The sequence below is a fragment of the Saccopteryx leptura genome, chromosome 6, assembly GCF_036850995.1.
Source record: "Saccopteryx leptura isolate mSacLep1 chromosome 6, mSacLep1_pri_phased_curated, whole genome shotgun sequence".
Classification (NCBI taxonomy): Eukaryota; Metazoa; Chordata; class Mammalia; order Chiroptera; family Emballonuridae; genus Saccopteryx; species Saccopteryx leptura.
In genome coordinates, this window is record NC_089508.1 from 129,937,731 (window position 1) to 129,955,759 (window position 18,029).

The 18,029-nt window shown below is 43.3% G+C and overlaps 1 protein-coding gene across 7 annotated transcripts in view; it reads left to right on the forward strand.

Moving 5' to 3' along the window:
• The first annotated feature begins 154 nt into the window (after positions 1-154).
• Positions 155-18,029, forward strand: part of PEAK1 (pseudopodium enriched atypical kinase 1) — a 264,660-nt gene continuing 246,785 nt past the window's right edge. For 5 of the 7 annotated variants that reach the window (XM_066342890.1, XM_066342885.1, XM_066342894.1 and 2 more), the window contains exon 1: positions 155-272. The gene's annotated coding sequence lies outside the window, so the exon portion shown is untranslated. Of the gene's footprint in view, positions 273-9,213; positions 9,370-18,029 lie in introns of all 7 variants that reach the window. The other 2 variants (XM_066342886.1, XM_066342891.1) reach the window with 2 other exon arrangements.

The following is an 18,029-nucleotide window of genomic DNA, read 5'->3' on the forward strand; positions in this document are numbered from 1 at the left end:
GAGCCAATCAGAAGCCCGCTAGGTTTCACCCCATTGGGGTAGGAACGCGAGAGGCGGAGCCCAACGACTGCTTCCGCGAAGCGGAAGGAGAGTCGCGTGCGCGTGCACGCTCGTTCCTTCAGGAGCTGTGCAGTGCGCGCGCGCGGGTGGGCGGGGCGCACGGGCGGAGGGCGCCGGGCGGCCTGGCGGCCGGGAGTGCGCGCTCGACGCGGCGAGGTCGAGGAGTTAGTTACTTGTGTCAGTAGCTCGGCTGCTGTGGCCACGGTGACCAGGTAGGGGACGGGACGGCGGCAGATGGTAGTCACCTCGGCAGCATGTTCGCCCCTCAGATAACGGTCTGCAGGGCTGCCTGCGTCGGATCCGTTCTTTGCTTTCGCGCCGGGCTGTGGGACCGGGTCGTCGCGGGGTGAGGGCGCTGACCCGGCGGGCGCGGGGAGACGCGGGGGCTGGGGCGGCCGGCGGGTGCGAGCTCTCCCGCTCCCGCCACCCCGCGCCCCTGAGTCCCCGGACCTTGCCGCCCCGCGCTGCACCGCCTTCCCCAGCTCCCGCCGCCGTCTTCTCTTCCTCCGGCGCGGCCCCGGCAGCCCGGCGCCCCCCAGAGGAGGGAAAGTTGGCCGTGGCGCCTGGGGACGGCCCGGGCGCGGCCGGGAGGCTGCGGGGAAGCGCAGGCTGGGGGAGCCGGCGCAGGGAGGGCGAGGCGGGAAAGGCTCCTCACGCTCCCGCTAAGTCTGCGCGGCGTCCGGCCTCGCACCCCCAGCACCCGGAGCCCCCGGCGCAGACGGAGCCCGGCCCTCTTCGCTTGTTGGCTGCGGGCTGCGACCGGGTGGTGTGGGGAGTCTGCTGAGGCGCCTGGTCCGTGGGTCCGTGCGCTTCCCCAGCGCCCTTGACCGGTCCGAGGACCTGCCGGCTGCGCCGCCGCCCCCGTCACCCCTGCGCCCCCCTCGTCCCCGCAGCCCGCACTGCCCGTTGGACAGCTGCTTTCGCCTTTCTTCCTGTGACAGCCTTGGAGACTGCCGTGAGCAGCGGGGAGGAGGGTCACTCCCACCCTGAGATGCTACTTTCTTTCAATCGTCGTTATTTTTGAGGTCCCAGAGTAGGAGTTTGAGCGTCATGGAATGGAGCTGTAGGAAGGCTGGTGTTGAGTTAAAGGAAAATTAGATTTCATCTTTATTGGCTTTGCTGTAGAAAACCTAATGCATTTTTCTCCTGCCTCCGTGAAACGTGTTAAGAGTATGCGTGGAGTGAAATCTTTGGAGACTTACATAAAGGCTATTTTTTAGGCGATTGGGTGATGTGTGTCAGCTTTTAGCTAAATTGGAGTTGCTTTCCATCCGATTTGAGGATTCTGTTCAGTGCCCACCTACTGATTTTTCTTGAGGCGTAAAGTCTTTTTTTCCTGATAAATGGAATGATGTAGCAGTCAGTGTGTGTTGTCGAAGAACCCTTACTGCTCTCTGCAGCGTGATGGTGAAAGCACTAGCAGCCTGGGATCCCCCTCTACACTATGGCTTCTCCTGTAGTCTCAGCGTTTCCAGACAGCTCAATTCCGTCTACCGTAATTATTTTTTCAAGTGCCGGGCGCTTCCCTTCGGTGACTCGTTTAGTAAACTGTAATGGCAGGTATGGCACATTTTCTTGGCTTCAGATGGGGAGTTGTAGCCTTAGCGCAGACATTAGCAGCTAACAATGGAAGCAGTTCCTACCATTGCTGGTAAGTTTTGGCTATGACCAATGCACAAGCTATGTGAAAAAACAAACATCTTTCCATAGCTGTCAGGAGTGAAGAGGTGGAGGAAATAGTTTATCATGCCTTTATTTTGGAGACTAACATGAGTATATTAGGTGAGGAAAAAAATGTCAGATTATTTTCTTTAAAGTTGGGTTTTTTTTGCATGATATATATTTTTAAATTTTATTTATTTGTTTGTTTTTTACAGAGACAGAGAGTGAGTCAGAGAGAAAGATAGACAGGGACAGACAGACAGGAACAGAGAGAGATGAGAAGCATCAATTATTAGTTTTTCATTATGCGTTGCAACACCTTAGTTATTTATTGATTGCTTTCAAATATGTGCCTTGACTGCGGGCCTTCAGCAGACTGAGTAACCCTTTGCTGGAGTCTGCGACCTTGGGTTCAAGTTGGTGGGCTTTTGGTCAAACCAGATGAGCCCGCACTCAAGCTGGCGACCTTGGGGTCTCGAACCTGGGTCCTCTGCATCCCAGTCTGACGCTTTATCCACTGCGCCACCGCCTGGTCAGGCTTCTTTAAAGTTTTTGATGTGAGGTCTCCCTCTCCATCACCTACCCCCCATTAAGGGGGATGACATTTGTGTTTGGCTGGGTTCCAGGATGAGAAGAAAAGTTTTGGTGAAAGGAAATGTTAAGATTGCTTTGAACTGCTACGATACCATGACTATTCATTTTATTTAGTGACTGTACAGAGAAAATTTCTTGATAATTTTTGTACCCCATTAACATTCTGTTGGAATTCATTAAGAGTCTGCTCTGAGGATCATAAAGAAATAATGCCACTTCGTAACTGTTCCCAACAATCATATTAAGAAATTGTTCTTGGGTTGTGTTTTTATGTGTAGTCATATAAACATTTATCTTTGCACATTTATGGTAATGTAAGTATCTGAGAGCTTAAAAACTTTTATTTGCGGCCCTGGTCGGTTGGCTCAGTGGTAGAGCGTCGGCCTGGCGTGCAGAAGTCCCGGGTTCGATTCCTGGCCAGGGCACACAGGAGAAGCGCCCATCTGCTTCTCCACCCCTCCCCTTCTCCTTCCTCTCTGTCTCTCTCTTCCCCTCCCACAGCGAGGCTCCATTGGAGCAAAGATGGCCCGGGCGCTGGGGGTGGCTCCTTGGCCTCTGCCCCAGGTGCTAGAGTGGCTCTGGTCGCAACAGAGCGACGCCCTGGAGGGGCAGAGTATCGCCCCCTGGTGGGCAGAGCGTCGCCCCCTGGTGGGCATGCTGGGTGGATCCCTGTCGGGTGCATGCGGGAGTCTGTCTGACTGTCTCTCCCCATTTCCAGCTTCAGAAAAATACAAAAAAAAAAGATAAAAAACTTTTATTTGCTTATTTGTGTACATGTTTTTTAACATACAGCTGTGCCAACATTTGCCAAATAAGCATCAGCTATAAATTCATGCTCTGGCACATTTCACATAACTCTATTAAATTGCTCCATGGTGAAGCATCATGAGACTAGTATTTTTTCATGAGAGAGATATTTAACTGTAATGATATGCTGTTTGAGTGAGACAGGTGCTGGGCTCTACCTGTTTGTGTCAGAACCTGTGAAATCATACTGTTTTTTTTGGAAGGGTTGTTCAAGTAATTTAGGAACCAAACTGTGGCCCCTGGCATGCCAAGTGTGAATTCATGGGTCCTTATCACTGCTGCAGATTTCTCTTTTCCAGATGAGAGGCATGTGTGTATGTGATAAACTTTATTTTTTTCTTTTTTTTATTTAAAGGAATTTATTGGGGTGACATTGGTTAATAAAATTATGTAGGTTTCCAGTGCAGAGTTCTGTAATACAGTGGTTCCCAACCCCCGGGCTGTGGACCAGTACCAGTCCGTGGGCCATTTGGTACCGGTCCGCAGAGAAAGAATAAATAACTTACATTATTTCCGTTTTATTTATATTGAAGTCTGAACGATGTTTTATTTTTTAAAAATGACCAGATTCCCTCTGTTAGATCCATCTAAGACTCAATCTTGACGCTTGTCTCGGTCATATGACACCCTAAAGGCCGGTCCGTGAAAATATTTTCTGACATTAAACCAGTCTGTGGCCCAAAAAAGGTTGGGGACCACTGCTGTAATACATCATCTGTATATTGTGTGTTCACCACCCCAAGCTTTATTTTCTCATTGCTGTTCTCTACTGTAATTTCTACTCTCCACTGCCACCCCAGTCCTTTCATTACTAGAGAGCTCTTGGGACTGTCTAGGCTTCTTCATTGCTGGTTTGTTTTCCTTGGGGAAATTCTAGTAACTTTCAGTCCAGGATTAGATAGTTCACATTTGTTTGACAAATATTTTGAGTGCCTTTTAAGAGGTGGACATGGTGGTAGGCCCTGAGTATATGTAGAATTATATCCCTTTTTATAAGGAGCATATAGTTTAGTAGAAGACAACTGATAATAATTACAACTTGGTGTGTTCTATGACATTGATAAGCAGACTCTTATGGATGGAAGCAGAGAAGAGGAGGGGTACTTGACCAGGACTTGGGGTCTTGGGGGTAGGGAAATGTCCTGAAATACATCGTAGTGGGATACTTGAGTTAATCTTCAAAAATACATAGGAGTTACGTAGGGTCAGGAAGAGGGAAAGGTCATTTTAGACCAGTGCTGTCCTATAAAAGTATAAGTCAAATGTACAGTCACATATGTATTTAAGTTACTTTTAGTAACTACATTAAAAGTAAAAGGTTAATTTTAGTAATGTATTTTATTTAACTTGATACATCATTTCAACATACGATCAACTTAAAGTATTACTGAGATAGTTGATGTTTGCTTTTTAATACTAAGTCCTCAGAATCTGGTATGTTTTTATGTTTATACAACGTCTCAATTTGGACTAGTTGCATTCAAGGACTGGGTATTCAGTAGCCGCAGGTGAACAGCACAGTTTTAGAACAGGGGCTGATAAATTGGTAAGAAACCAAATCACGCCTGACCTGTGGTGGCGCAGTGGATAAAGCGTTGACCTGGAAATGCTGAGGTTGCCGGTTCGAAACCCTGGGCTTGCCTGGTCAAGGCACATATGGGAGTTGATGCTTCCAGCTCCTCCCCCCTTCTCTCTCTCTGTCTCTCCTCTCTCTCTGTCTCTCCCTCTCCTGTCTAAAATGAATAAATAAAAAATAAAGAAAAAATTAAAAAAAAAAAAAAAAAAAGAAACCAAATCACTGATGCCTTGTGAACTAAGGAGCTAAGGAGCTTTCATTTTATCTTGAAGGCTGTGAAATTTAGTGGGGAAAAATTATACTGTGATAGAATCAGGTTTGTATCTTAGACCTATCATTGGCTGTGAGTGAATTCTGGATAGAGGGGCGAAACTGGAAGCAAGACCAGTGAGGAAGCCATTCATGGTGAGACATGATGAGGGATGTAGAAGAGGGGGTTAAATGTATGAGAGATTTAGGAAGTATTATCAACAGAACGGAGTAAATAATCAGATTATGGAGTTGAATAGAATGAAGATTTAGGATGATTTCCACATATCTGTTGTGAGCTACTGAATGGGGCAGGCAAGTGAAGAGAAGCCAGCTATCTGTGTCAGATATATCAAAGAGGAAAAAGGGAAACTATGAGAGATTTGACATAGAAACTGAGGGAGAATAACACATGGACTAGGAGTGGTCAGCATTGTTTCCTGCCATGAAAAGACCAAGTAAGATAAAGACTTGATTAAGATGTCATTTGAAGGGGTGGAAAAGTGAATAACAAGTTAGAAGTGTAGCTAATTGACTGGAATACAGTATTTTCAACAAAAGACTGAAAAGAAAGAGCATAGGTGGAGGGTGGGAGATGCAGGAGATTTAGAAACCTTTACCTGCTTCCCCTGTTTTTAAGTTAAGAGTTTGGGGCATGTTTATGTGGGATTCGAAAGAACCAGTGAAGGGGAGAAATTGAACCTGCAAAGGGAGAGAATGGGAGAGGGAGAGGGGGAAACAGGTGATGGATCGAGCTGAGGATTTGGAGGTAATAGGAGGGGATGGGTTCCAATGCATAGGTAGAGAAATTGGCCTTGGGTAGGAAGTAGTGTTTCTTTTCCAGTGAGCAGAAAGGAAGGTGAAACTGGAGACAGTGTCAATAAGTTTGTAAATAACTGACAGGAAGGAGAATGAATTGTCTATTAGTTTTGAGTACTTGCTATGAGTGAAGGGGAACATGGTGGAATACGGACGGAGTCTTAAAAAGAGTATAAGTTTATAACAGCTTTCAAGCAAGTGGAGTGGGAGAGAGGCATGGGTGTAGACTGCATGACTAGGAAAATAAAAAGGGACTGTTAGGCAGTATTGAGGATCTGTTAGAGGTTGTAGACCTTGTACCAGTTGTGTGGTTGGCATCCTCTAGCAGTGTTTACCCTGGGTGTAACTGAAGAAACTCACAAGGACTCATAAGGTAGGTACTGCTTATTTTCCTTGATTGTAAGATGAACAGCTGGGGCCTAGGCTGTTTACCACTACTTTACAGATTCCTGCTTGGTAGAAGTATTTGAAGAACAGTTGGTTGAGGGAATTAATGATATTGAAGATGAAGATTGCCTGAAATGAAGAACTGTGGAGTCCAGCCTAGATCATGAGCAGGAAGACTGGAAAGGGTAATTAAATCAGGAAAATGAAGGGCATGAAAGGCTAGAGGTTAGTGTGAAGCTGAAGAGCTCACTTGTGAGGAGGAAGCAATAATATTAGCTTTTATTTATAGAGTATTTCTTGGTGCTAGACACTTTGGTGCCTTATTTCTCATCATGACATTATCTCTAAAAGGTTATTAACCTTATAGTCCTTCCTTTGTCATTCTTCTTCAGATGAAGAAACTGAGGATTAACATGTCTAGAGACAAACACTATCAAGTGATGGAGCCAGGATCCAAAGCCCTTCTATCTTCTCCAAACCGAATTTGCTTAAATAAGGAGAGAAAATATAGTAATGATGGAATGTGGTAGAAATAACACCAGGATATTTAATTTTGGCTTTCAGATACATAGAATTCGTTTAACAAATGTTTGCTGGACAATAAATATGTGCCAGGCATTGTTATAGGTGCAGAGGTTATAATATAACAGTAACAGTGAACCCAACAGACAAGAACCACTGCCCTCATGGAACTTACATTCTAAAGAGGGTGAGACAGACATCAAAATAAGAAAATGTGAACGCTGAGAAAGAAGATACCTAAAAAGTGCTCCTAGTGATTAACTGGGCTCAAACAATCAACCAACCCACCCTCCCTCACAAACAAATGACCAAACAAGAGCCTAGCAGCCATTTCTGCATGTGGCAGGGGCGGGGGGCTCTCACACAAACTACATTTTGGGGAGAAGCCTGCACCAAGCGACCTGCCTGTGCTATTACTGCCATCTGAGCAGCCCTTGAGTTTCTGGAGTCCTATTTCAACCAATAGGCTTTCCCCCTTCCAATTGAAACTGCACAGCTCTGACTAACCAGTGACTTCATTCTGACCAATCAACACTATGCCTTTTGGATCGGTCAAGCTGTGAGGGTTTTTAGTCCTCATTTGTAGGAAGATAGACCAGTCAGGGACTGAGGGTGGGGATTTTTATCCATAAAAACCACATGAGTCCATATAAGAGTGCACATTCCCTTTCCACCAGAGACTGAAGACTGCATCTTCCTGGCTGAGCTGAAACACTGAAGATGTTTCCCCGGAACACAGCAGAGCACGAGAGCACAGGCCAGAGCAGATGGGCAAGAAGCAGAGCAGAACTGGAGAGAGTCCTGGCCCCAGGGCTGCCTCACAGCTGTGCTGTTTTCTTAGCTGTTCCTATCACAATTGAGCTGTTTTGCACTGAGTAAAGTTTTTTTTAACTGCAGTCCAAATTGGGGATTCCTTTTGGTGTTTAATTGGTGCTGACAATCAGTTGATAAAAGTTATTGCTATACTATTTTAGAACAGTGGTCTCCAACCTTTTTTGGGCCACGGACCAGTTTAATGTCAGAAGATATTTTCATGGACCGGCCTTTAGGGTAGGACGGATAAATGCACAAAATAAAATTATGTGACTGGTGTAAAAACTGGTATTCTTAAATATAATTGTCGAACTTATGAGACAAGCGTCAAGAGTGAGTCTTAGACGGAGTACAGAGGGAATCTGGTCATTTAAAAAAAATAAAACATCGTTCAGACTTCAATATAAATAAAACGGAAATAATGTAAGTTATTTATTCTTTTTCTGCGGACTGGTACCAAATGGCCCACGGACCGGTACCGGTCCGCGGCCCGGGGGTTGGGGATCACTGTATTAGAAGGTAATAGATAATGTGGAGAAAAATAAAGTAGGAGAGAGGGACAGGAATGTCAGGGGTATGTGCATTTTAAAGAGGATGATTGGGAAGGACTTGGAGAGAGGTGAGCAAAGATTTGAAGAAAGTAAGGGGGCACAGAAATGTTTTGCATTGGCCCTAAAGAAGAACTGCACTTGGTTTATTCTCAGACCTCTGGGAGGCCAGTGTGTGGACTAGAATGACTGGAAGTGTATAAGGTGGTGAAGTCAGAGAGATAACTGGGTCCAGAACACATAGGAGCCTATAGGCCATTTTAAGGGTGTGGGTGTTCACACTCTGAGATGAGAACCATTAGGGTTTTGAGCAAAGGAATGACACATGATCAGGTACCTGCTGCTACTATGTTGAAAGTAGTGTAAGTAGGTAAAGAGTAAAACAAGAAGGCCAATTAGGAAGCTCTTAAAAATTCAGCTGAGAGAAACTGGTGTCTTAGAGCAGGGTATTGATGAGAAATGATTGCTCTGGTATCTATTTTTAACATTTTGCTTTTAAAATTTTAGATTTACAGAAGAGTTGTACAGATAGTACATAGAGTTCCCTTAGGCCATTGTTTCTCAAACTCAGCACTATTGACGTTTAAGACTGGATAATCCTTTGTTGTCGGAATTGCTCTGTGCCATAGAGTGTTAAGTAGCACCCCTGGCCTCTATCTACTGGACGCCAGTACCATCCTTCCACTAGTAACAACTGAAAATGTCTCCAGCCTGACCAGTGGTGGTACTTTGGATAGAGCGTTGACCTGGGAGGCTGAGGTCCCAGACTCAAGACCCTGAGGTCACCAGCTTGAGCATGGGCTCCTTGGCTTGAGCACAGGTTCACCAACTTGAGTGTGGGGTTGCCAGCTTGAGCGTGGGATTATTGACATGATCCCATGGTTGCTGGCTTGGCTGGAACCCCCTGGTCAATGAACAACAACTAAAGTGTTAAAACTACAAGTTGATACTTCTCATCTTTCTCTCTGTCTCTCCCTCTAGCAAAAAAAAAAAAAAGTAAATGTCTCCAGACATTGCCAAATGCCCCCATGGGGTAAACTTGCTCTGTTTAAGTACCACTGCCATATACCCTTCACCTTGTGTCCCCTAATGTTAATGTCTTAACATAATGAAGGTATATTTTATTTATTTATTTATTTATTTATTTATTTATTTATTTATTTTTATTCATTTTAGAGAGGAGAGGGAGAGACAGAGAGAGAGAGAGGAGAGACAAGGGAGGAGGAGCTGGAAGCATCAACTCTCATATGTGCCTTGACCAGGCAAGCCCAGGGTTTCAAACCGGCAACCTCAGCATTCCAGGTCGACGCTTTATCCACTGCGCCACCACAGGTCAGGCCTAACGAAGGTATATTTTATTAAACTAAGACGTAAACACTGATCAAATGCTTCAACCAATCTCCATATTTTAATTGTATTTCACCATTTCTTTTTCTCACTAATAAAATTTTCCATTCCATTGTCTGAACTAGGATACAACATTGCTTTTACTTGTTAAATCTCCTTTATCTCATCCAATGTATGACCAAGAATTCTTTCCTAGTCTTTTAATACTTTTCCACTACTGGTCAGTTTTATAGGGTGTTCCTCAGTATCAGTTTGTCTGTTGTTTTCTCATGATTAGACTGGGGTTTTGGGTTTTGGGGCGAGAATGTCACAGAAGTGAAGTGCTCGTCTCATCACATCATATGGGGGATACATGCCAGGTTTCTTCACTGGAAAGGTATTTTTCCCTTTCCATATGCTGTTCGTTAGCAGGAAGCCACTAAGTCCAACCCACACTCAAGGGGAGGGGAATTATACTCCACTTCCTGGATGGAGGAGTATTAAACAATTTATGGATATATATTATATATTAAAACCACCACAGTAATTGCTAAATATTTTGAGGGTAGATAACTTTGAGGCTTTGCCAGTATCCTGTTTCTGCTCTCTAATTTTAGCATTCATCAGAGCTGCCTGCAGTAACTACTGCTGTGGTATTCTACAGGTACTTTTTCATTTTCCTCATTCTTCATTAATTGGAATTCTTCTGTAAGGAAGGTTTGTCCCTTCTATTTTTATATATCAGTTCCAATTCATGGACACTTATTTTATTCTTAGGTGTATAATTTAATGCTATTATTATTCTGTTGCCCAAATTATACCAGCTTTGGCCATTGGGAACTCTTTTAGGGTGACTTCTGTGGCTTTTAGACGTGCTCCTAGCCCTTAGGTGCATCAGGCTTATCTTGTATTTTTCCCAAGAAACCTTGGTTCCTTTTATTACAGAATGGTATTTTGAGTTTAAGATCTGGATGCTAGGTGTGCCTGTTGTTACTGGGGTGCCACTTGTTCAGTGTTCTTAGAGGACAGAGCTATGAGATATACTATATGTATGTGTACTAATCTACATATCCACACATACCTATATTTATTTCTCTATATAAACATGAGCATGTATTCATATTGATATCTCTAACTAGAACTATTTAAAAAATTTTTATTTCTATTGTTTTTAGAGAGCAGAAGGGAAAGAGAAACAACTGTTTCACTGTTGGGCAAACCAATGTGTTTCAAGGGTGAAACAAGTGAGTTAGGTTTGCTTGCTTGTATTTTGCCTAATTGGTGCATTGGAGCGTGTGCAAGGTGTATCTGTGGAAGGCTGCAGGTGCTTGCCTTCAGGACAGAATATTGCAAATTGTGAATTGTTTGCCTCTGGGGGTAGGGGTGATTGTTTGAAAAAGGGGTATTTTCTACCCCACCTGTTTTGCTGGTGGGGGCCTGTGAGTCCTGTGAGTTTGGATAGTGAGTCTGGGAAGTCTGGAGAGGGGGTAGGCACTTGGGAGCCCTGAGATAGAGGGAAGCAGTTTTCCCTGTCTGTTTGCTCATCCCCCACCATTTTCCGGCTCCACAGTTCCTTTACTGTCTGCCCGAATCCAATGTGAATCTGCATGGACATGGTGGCAGCCACTGGCCTTACATTCACTTATTTATGCATTCATTGGTTGACTTAAAAAAAAAATTATTGATTGATTTCAGAGAGAGAGGGAAAGCATCAATTTGTTGTTCCGGTTATTTATGCATTCCTTAGTTGATTCTTGTCCCAGTAGAACCTGAGCTCTAAGTCGATCAGGCATTCCCAATTCAACTTCTCCACGCAGTGGGACCCTTCTGCTTAACAGCAGGGCTGGCAGCCTCTTCAAGACTAATTAACTATTCTTGAGGTGGCTATGAGGAATTTTACTTACTGGTACCAAGACCAACTGCCACCGGAGGAAAGACACGACTGACACACAAGTTAGTTGCAAGAATCACACAGGCAGTTTATTACTCACAAATCCTTAAGGCGTGCCTGGGTACAGCGTAAGGGGGCCCCATCGATATGGTCCTCTCAGTTATCCTTGGTCAGAGAAGCATGGAGACAGTCCATGTTCAGTGTTGGAGTCTGGGTGACTACTGCAGCAAGGGGCCCCCTTTGCTTTAGTACCTTAGATTATCACATCAAACCCCCTTTTTGGGAGTTCCTAGCAGGGAGCCTTTTTTATGTTAATCTACAGAAATGTCACATCAAGCCACTTTTTATCTATATATAACTTCACACACATACTAACTGGGCCCTGCTCAAAAGGCATAGCCTGCCTGTCATGACTGTACACACTAGATTATTTCCCACCCAGAGGGCATAATCTAACTCACTTGCCTTAATGGCTTTTACTATTATATCCTAACTTATTTCTATATATCTTCCATATTTTTTTATATTTCTGTATATTTAATTAATATAACATATTACTGTAACATTTCTTGTTTGTCTCCTGACTGGGGATTGAACCTGTAACCTTGGTATATCAGGATGATACTGACCAACTGAGCTACCTGGCCAAGTAACTGGAAATGTTTTCATCTAACTGGGCTTGATCTTGGATTGGAAATGGAATGTGAAAAGAGAGGAGTCAAGAATGGCTCCATGGTTTTTGGCTAAAGCAACTTGAAGAGTGGAGTTGTTAATAGCAGATGGGAAGCCATAGACAGATCAGGTTTCTGGGAACAGGGGCCACTGCCATTGTGGCCATTCACATGCAGGTTCTCATTGAATTCGGGCAGATGGTGAAAAAAACTGCGGAGCCAAAAACTGGTGGGCCATTCCTTTATTCTAGCCTCGCACCTGGCGGGTGAGTAAACACACACAAAGGGAAAACACTTCCCTTTCACTTAGGGCTCCCAAAGCCACTCACACATTCTCCAGTTCCACAACCAGGAGACTCTTCTCTGGGTTTTCCTAGAATCAAAGGTACCCCCACTAGTCTCAGTCATCTCTGGTTCCCCATCTGCACACCTTCTCCTCTCCTCTCTGCACAAACTGGCTTCTCCTTTAACAACCTGACATCTTGGCTTCCTTCCCTTCCTCTCCTTCTTCCTTCTTAAAACTTTTTTGAGTGAAAACCACTCCTCCAGCACACAATAGAATAACAGTGGCCCTTCCCAAGCAGGAAGGTAATTAGCAGTTTCACCTGGGCAGTGCCATTTTTAACAAAGTTAGCAAACATAAAAAACCACATTTTACAAACTATTTGCCCAACAGTTTAGGAGCTCTGTTCTTGACTGGCTAAATTTTTGAGATGTTTAATAGACATGCTAATAGAGATGTCAAGTCAGCAATTGAACAAATGGATCTGGAGTTCATAAGAGAATGGTTGAGATGGTACATTTGGAAGCTATAAGTATAGATGAGAACTCCTGAGAAGTAAAGTGTAGATCAGGAAGAGGTTGAGGAATGACCCCTGGGGTATTCCAGTCTAAGAGTTTGGGAGGAATAATCCTGCAAAATGTTAAGGGCTAGGGCAATGGTTCTCAAAGTGTGCGCCAGGGTGCACTGTAGAAGATTTCCAGGTGCGCCCCATGGTATGCCAGAGAAATATGTGCCTGTTGGGGACAAAAAACCAACAGGGTTTTTGGAGTGTAGATTTTTGGACGACAGAGGTGTGAGGAATTGGCTATAAGGTAACAGTCTGCCCAACCCCCCACCTCACTTGCCTGATTAGGTTGCAAAAGGCTGTTAAGCTGTGGTGCTGGATTGTTTACACTACCCCCCATGTTCCCTGGAAAGACTGGAGGCAAGTTTCTTCTATCCTTTGTTTGGTGTAAAGTTAAGATGATATATATGATATGTATGGTGGAGTTTTTGGATTGATGATTAAACATAAGGAATTGTCTCTTGAAGCCTTTTGGATTTCTATTAAAGAAGAATATGTGGCAATATCTAAAAAAGCTTTGAACATTTTACTACAATTTTCAACATCCTGTTAATGTGAATTAGGGTTTTCTACCCTCAATACAATTAAGAGTAAAAAGTGAGGAATTCTTCAATGTATTGATAAGGAAATGAGAGTCTGCCTTTCAAATATATGCCCAAACATTGAAGAAATCGCTAGGACACATCAGGTTCATGTTTCTCATAAACACAAGAATGAAAAAACTTAACATATACGTGTCAGGTACTGCTGAATTTACTAAATCTTGCTAAGAATGTATCTATCTATATATATATAAAAAGATAACTTTTATCTTTTTTTATTTTTTATTTTTATTTATTTATTTATTTATTTGTATTTTTCTGGAGCTGGAAACGGGGAAGCAGTCAGACAGACTCCCACATGCGCCTGACTGGGATCCACCTGGCACACCCACCAGGGGGCGATGCTCTGCCCATCTGGGGCGTTGCTCTGTTGCAATCAGAGCCACTCTAGCACCTGAGGCAGAGGCCATGGAGCCATCCTCAGCGCCCAGGCCATCTTTGTTCCAATGGAGCCTTGGCTGCGGGAGGGGAAGAGAGGGACAGAGAGGAAGGAGAGGGGGAGGGGTGGAGAAGCAGATGGGCGCTTCTCCTGTGTGCCCTGGCGGGGAATCGAACTCGGGACTCCTGCACGCCAGGCCGACGTTCTACCACTAAGCCAACCAGCCAGGGTCTCTTTTTTTTTATCTTTTAACTCCTCTTTTTTACAAATTCTAAAAAGCATAACTCCAAAAATGTAACATAAAAATGTTTTTTAATGTCAGAATAAATTTAATTTTGTCATATTTATTTTGTTTAATTACTATAAAAGCATGCTTGGACTTTATATATTTTTTCTTTAATATTTGACTTAATTATTATAACATATTTCTCAGAAACTTGTATATAGTATTTTAAATGTGTTGTTATTTGTAGGATTATTTGTAGGATTTTAAATGCATCCCGACATCAAAAAGTTTGAGAACCACCGCACTAAAGTAACAAGACACTGCATTTTGGGAGCTTTGGTCCTAGATTTCTTACCTTCATGTTTATGGGCTTTCTTACAACGTGTTAGTGGATGTCATCTTTAAAGAGAATGAAGTTTCTGGAACCTACTAGCTCTTTTGGGTCCCAGGCAGTGAGGCATTGTAGTATCAGTGAGACCAGGACTGTCTCCCTCCCCTACCCCACCCCTTGCCCCTGCCCCTTTTTTTACAATGAGCAGGTTGAGAACACTGAGGTTGGCATTCACAATGCAACCTAGACAAATTTGTGCTTTTTCTCTTTAGTCCTCCTTGGCCTGTGACAGGAATGCTCCACGGCAGCGGCAAGCGGACACAGCCTTGGGTCAAGACTCCCTACTTCCTTGTTTTTCATTGTCACCTCTGAATAGCCCTCTCATTCTTCTCCCAGAGTCATACATTTCTCATAAAAGGTACAAAGTTTGCATTAATTGTCCACCTCAATGAGTTTCTGGGAGCCAGTGGCTGGGAAAGAGATGTTCAGCTTCATCGTGAAGCAGACAACTGCCTCTGAGTGCCACAAAAAAAGACTTATTTTTTAATAACAGTTGACATTCAGTGTTATTTTGTATTCATTTCAGTTGTACAGCATCATGGTTAGGTAGCCATACTTTACAAACTTTTTCCCTGATATTTCCTGTTGCCCACCTGGCATCATACCTGGTGTTACAATATATTCCCTATGCTGTACTTTACATGCCCGTGACGATTTTGTAACTACCAATCTGTACTTCTCAATCCCTACGTGTTTTTTAACCAGCCCCCTCCCCCTTCCTGGCAACCGTCAGTCTGTTCTTTGTATCTGTGAGTCTGTTTCTGTTTTTTTCATTTCTGTTCTGTAGATTCCAGATAAAAGGAAATCATATAGTGTTTGTCTTTCTCTGACTGACTTATTTAATTTAGCATAATACCCTCTAGGTCCATCCTTGCTGTCGCAAATGGTAAGATTTCATTTTTTCTTTATGGCTGAGTAATATTCCATAGTGTGTGTATATATATATATATATATATATATGTATACATATATATATATACATACACATACATATATATACTGTACTACAGCTTCTTTATCTGGTTGTCTATTGTTGGGTAAACAAGTTTGTAATGTGTTTTTTTAGGTTTGCTCACTTGTTTTGGGGCATCGCCACCTGTGTCTAGTCTCTGGAAGGCTGTGGGTGCTTGCCCTCAGGGTAGCAGATTGCAAATTGTGGATTGCCTGCCTCCATGGGGAGGGACTGTTGTTTGCTGTTTGCAGGAGAAGGGGTATTTCTGCCTGGCCTGTTTTGCTGGAGAGTGCAGAGGGGCTTGGAAGCCCTGCTGAGGCTGGTGAGGGCCTGTGAGTCTGGAGTGAGTACAAAGGGGGTGGGGGCTTAGGGGCCCTGAAAAAAAGGGAAGCAGTCTTTTCTGCCTGTTTGTTTGTCCGCCTTTACGAGACTTTAATAAACGAAATCGCCCACCATTTTCTGACTCCACAGTTCCTTTACTGTCTGCCCAAATCTAATGAGAACCTGCATGGCCACAGTGGAGACCGCTGGCCTTACATCTATTGATGGGCACTTGGATTGCTTCCATATCTTGGATATTGTAAAAAATGCTGCAGTGAATATAGGGGGTGCATATAGTCTTTCGAAGTAGTGTTTTGGGTTTATTCAGATATATACCCAGAAGTGGAATCACTGGCTCAAGAGGCAGTTTCACTTGTAGGTTTTTGAGGACCCTCTAAAGCAGGGGTCTCAAACTCAACTCAGCATGTGGGCTGCAGAGCAAGATCACAGCCGTTAGGCGGGCCGCACTAGGTCTGCAAAAGGCAACTGTTACGCAACACTTTTCTCACTGCAGTTGAAAACAAAAAAAAAATCAGTACAACAAGCACAATCGTACATGCAGTTTACTCAGTGTCACAAAACGACCAGAAACTGTAGTTCGCATCACAACTGCTGTTAACTAAGCTAATATCTAGCTAGGATGCTAGAGAAATGAAAAATACAAGTAGGCCCCTAGGTTTACTTAATTTTATCCAAAATATTTTGAACTTCGTGGATTAGTCTGCGGGCCGCACAAAATTGTTTGGCGGGCCGCATGCGGCCCGTGGGCCGCGAGTTTGAGACCCCTGCTCTAAAGTGTTTTCCACAGTGGCTGCACAAATCTGCATTCCTACCAGCATGAGGGTTCCCTTTTCTCCACATCCTCGCCAGCACTTATTTGTTGATTTATTGATAAAGCCATTCTGCCAGGTTTGAGGTGATATTATGATGATAATTTGCATTTCTCTAATGTTTAGTGACTCTGAGTGTCTTCTCATGTATCTTGGCCATCTGAATGTCCTCTTTAGAGAAGTATTTATTCATGGCATTTATTCATGCCCATTTTTAACTTGGAATTTTTTTTTTTTTTTTTTTTTTTTGGCATTGGTTTGTATGAGTGTTTCTTTATTTTTCTGACAGAGACCGAGAGGGACAGATAGGGACAGACAGACCAGAAGGGAGAGAGATGAGAAGAATCAATTCTTTGTTATGGCACTCTAGTTGCTCATTGACTGCTTTCTCTTATGTGCCCTGACTAGGGGGCTACAGCAGACCCAGTAACCCCTTGCTAAAGCCAGCAACCTTGGGCTCAAGCTGGTGAGCCTTGCTCAAACCAGATGAGCCCACGCTTAAGCTGGCGACCTCGGGGTTTCAAACCTGGGTCCTCTGCGTCCCAGTCTGACACACTATCCACTGCACCGTGTCGTCTGGTCAGGTGAGTTTTTTTTTTAATTTTTAAATTTATTTTTAGAGAGAGAGTGACAAGGTGGGGGAGAGGAGACAGGAGTGAGAACCATCAATTCGTGGTTGTTTCACTTTAGTTGTTCATTGATTCCTTTTCATTTGTGCCTTGATTGGGGTCGGAGGCGCTGAAGTGTAGAGCCAGTGACCCCTTGCTCAAGCCAGTGACCTTGGGATCATGTTGATTATTCTGCACTCAAGCCAGCTACCCTATTCTCAAGTTGAGGGACTGGTTGCATTCACAGTTTTAAACCTCACAACTAAATATTTTAGATAGATGCCAGATCTTATTTCAACTCCTTTTAAAAGAGATTGTTGATTTCCATATTCAATAAGGAAGTTAGTATAAGAGTGAAGAGCGGGAGAGGAGAGAAACCTATAGTTTAATAACTTTTTTCTTCTTTATAGTATAAGAGGAAGTTTATGTTGTCTCTTTTTGTATCCTTTTATATATTTTTATTTTATTATGGGAGAACACTTGACATGTGATTTATTCTCTCTTGACTCATTTTAAATGTACAATATATGTCAATTTATAGGTACAGTGTTGTGTGCAGATCTCTAGAGCTTGTTCATCTTATATAACTGAAATTTTATGCTTATTGATTAATAACTTTTGTTACCTTCTCCCCCAGTCCCTGTTTACCACCATTCCAGTCTTGCATTTTATGAATTTGACTATTTTAGGTACCTTATATAGGTAAATTTGTGCATTACTTATCTTTTATATTCTTTTTTCTAATTTTAATTCTTTTCAATTGACATTCTGTATTATATTAGTTTCAACTGTACAGGTTAGACATTAAATAATTTACAGAGTGATCTGACTGGTAAGTTTAGTACCTGTCTGGCACCGTACATATATCTCCTTGACTATTTTGTAACTGCTAATTTGTACTTCTTGACAGTTTCTTTTTTGAGAGAGAGAAAGGAAGGGAGAGAGAT